This window comes from Pygocentrus nattereri, chromosome 9, assembly GCF_015220715.1.
Source record: "Pygocentrus nattereri isolate fPygNat1 chromosome 9, fPygNat1.pri, whole genome shotgun sequence".
NCBI classification, from domain to species: Eukaryota; Metazoa; Chordata; class Actinopteri; order Characiformes; family Serrasalmidae; genus Pygocentrus; species Pygocentrus nattereri.
The window spans coordinates 2,336,140-2,339,070 of NC_051219.1; the positions used below are offsets into that span (position 1 = coordinate 2,336,140).

Below are 2,931 nucleotides of genomic sequence, written 5' to 3' on the forward strand. Positions count from 1 at the left end.
GAATTGATCTCTGTTCCAGCTGATCAGAGGTCTGAGAATTGTTCTCTGTTCCAGCTGATCAGATGTTTGAGAATTGTTCTCTGTTCCAGCTGATCAGAGGTCTGAGAACTGTTCTCTGTTCCAGCTGATCAGAGGTCTGAGAATTGTTCTCTGTTCCAGCTGATCAGATGTTTGAGAATTGTTCTCTGTTCCAGCTGATCAGAGGTCTGAGAATTGTTCTCTGTTCCAGCTGATCAGAGGTCTGAGAATTGTTCTCTGTTCCAGCTGATCAGAGGTCTGAGAACTGTTCTCTGTTCCAGCTGATCAGAGGTCTGAGAATTGATCTCTGTTCCAGCTGATCAGAGGTCTGAGAATTGATCTCTGTTGCAGCTGATCAGATGTTTGAGAATTGATCTCTGTTCCAGCTGATCAGATGTTTGAGAATTGTTCTCTGTTCCAGCTGATCAGATGTTTGAGAATTGATCTCTGTTCCAGCTGATCAGAGGTCTGAGAATTGTTCTCTGTTCCATCTGATCAGAGGTCTGAGAATTGATCTCTGTTCCAGCTGATCAGATGTTTGAGAATTGATCTCTGTTACAGCTGATCAGAGGTATTAAATATCATGTTTCTGCCGTATCGTCCGGCTCTAGTCTACAGATGCTGGACTGATGCTGAAGATGTTTCCTCTAAGCTGTTAATCTCCTCACTTTCATTCCCATAAGGCGACTCTTTCTCCCACGCTGTGTAAACGTCCAGATCCCAGACGCGGTCAGAGGCGCGAGGCCTGTCTGACGGCTCTACAGGTCAGTGTGGGGATGTGAGACAGACAGCGCTGCATCAGGACTGAACACACCGCTTTAAACGCAGCAGCGCCCCCTGCCGGCGCCCTACGCCTCTACAGTCATATATACAGCTAACGGTACAGAACAGCGGCTGTGGAGGAAGATGAAGATGAAGCTGGGGGATGAGGAGCTCTCTGGACCCTCTGAGGGTCTTTCAGGACCCCCTGTGACTCCTTCGGAGCAGATGAAGATGTGTTTTAGATAAATGTCCTGCGCTCCGAGGCTCAGTCCGCTCAGTCCGGTGCAGCGGAGACTGAGCCGCCGCCTGAGAGCCGCCGAGTCCACATATTAATATTAATATGAATATGAATATTATTATTAATACTCAGAGCGGTGAAGCAGTAATAACGACTCAGCGGAGCTCTTACCTGAGTGGCTTTGTGAAACTGCTTCTTCAGCCCCGCCACAGACATCGCCTCCTGTCAGCTGCTCTCCTCTCTCTCCTCCTCCTCTCAGCGGCTCTCCTCTCTCTCCTCCTCCTCTCAGCTGCTCTCCTCTCTCTCCTCTCAGCTGCTCTCCTCTCTCTCCTCTCAGCTGCTCTCCTCTCTCTCCTCCTCCTCTCAGCGGCTCTCCTCTCTCTCTCCTCCTCCTCTCAGCTGCTCTCCTCTCTCTCCTCCTCTCAGCGGCTCTCCTCTCTCTCCTCCTCCTCTCAGCTGCTCTCCTCTCTCTCCTCCCCTCAGCGGCTCTCCTCTCTCTCCTCCTCCTCTCAGCGGCTCTCCTCTCTCTCCTCCTCCTCTCAGCGGCTCTCCTCTCTCTCCTCCTCCTCTCAGCTGCTCTCCTCTCTCTCCTCCTCCTCTCAGCGGCTCTCCTCTCTCTCCTCTCAGCTGCTCTCCTCTCTCTCCTCCTCCTCTCAGCGGCTCTCCTCTCTCTCCTCCTCCTCTCAGCGGCTCTCCTCTCTCTCCTCCTCCTCCTCTCAGCTGCTCTCCTCTCTCTCCTCCTCTCAGCGGCTCTCCTCTCTCTCCTCCTCCTCTCAGCGGCTCTCCTCTCTCTCCTCTCAGCTGCTCTCCTCCCCTCAGCGGCTCTCCTCTCTCTCCTCCTCCTCTCAGCGGCTCTCCTCTCTCTCCTCCTCCTCTCAGCGGCTCTCCTCTCTCTCCTCCTCCTCTCAGCTGCTCTCCTCTCTCCTCCTCTCAGCGGCTCTCCTCTCTCTCCTCCTCCTCTCAGCGGCTCTCCTCTCTCCTCCTCCTCTCAGCTGCTCTCCTCTCTCTCCTCCTCCTCTCAGCTGCTCTCCTCTCTCTCCTCCTCCTCTCTCTCTTTCTCTCTCTGTCTCTCCTCTCTCTCTCTCTCTCTCTCTCTTTCTCTCTCTCTCTCTCTGTCTCTCCCTCTCTGTCTCTCTCTGTCTCTCTCTCTCTCTGTCTCTCCTCTCTCTCTCTCTCTCTCTCCTCTCTCTGTCTCTCTCTCTCTCTCTCTGTCTCTCCTCTCTCTCTCTCTCTGTCTCTCCTCTCTCTCCTCTTTTTTTGTATATTAGAATGTAGAATAATCCATTATTACCTGTTAAACCAACACGCCTTCTGTGAAGTGCACACATGGTGCCAGATCCAAAAGATCTCAGGTGAATCTGACATTATTGAGCTCTAAAACTTTGGCTTACACTGTTTATTATTTTTGTAAATTATTATTACTTTTTAAGTCGATTGTGCTCTAAACGGCACTCCTGCAAGGATTTGAGAACATTTTGGCTTTGAGCTCCTGAAACTTTTCCAAGGAGAAAACATCAGGCAGAAAAGGCTTGGTGTGCATCAACACATGACTTTACTGTATGTAGTAGCTATTTACAGTGATGGTTAAAGCTCTGTAAGTCAGTTACAGCGTTCCTTAATCCGTGTAGATAATCATAATAAATCGTTCATAAACCAGTCAATCTGTTCACAAGCGGACCTTGACCTCTCCAACACGGTGGACGCGCTGACGTATCACCTCACATAGAGAACAGCGGGCAGCGCGGAAACACAGATCAGCAGTGAAAGACAGAAACATCCAGATCATCTCAACACGCTTTATTGGCTTCAGACATGTAACAGATTATAAATGTGGAGTTAATAAAAACGTAAAATAATCTGTAATAATACAATCAGAGGCCACACGTTTAAAGTCACACTTCTTGTTTCTTTTG

The 2,931-nt window shown here is 50.1% G+C and overlaps 1 protein-coding gene across 1 annotated transcript in view; it reads right to left on the reverse strand.

Moving 5' to 3' along the window:
* Positions 1-2,800: 2,800 nt before the first annotated feature.
* The window catches only part of LOC108416094 (butyrophilin subfamily 3 member A2-like), a 534,853-nt gene continuing 534,722 nt past the window's right edge, over positions 2,801-2,931 (reverse strand). Inside the window, exon 11 of the mRNA XM_037540922.1 lies at positions 2,801-2,931. This exon is cut by the window's right edge and continues 2,212 nt beyond it. The gene's annotated coding sequence lies outside the window, so the exon portion shown is untranslated.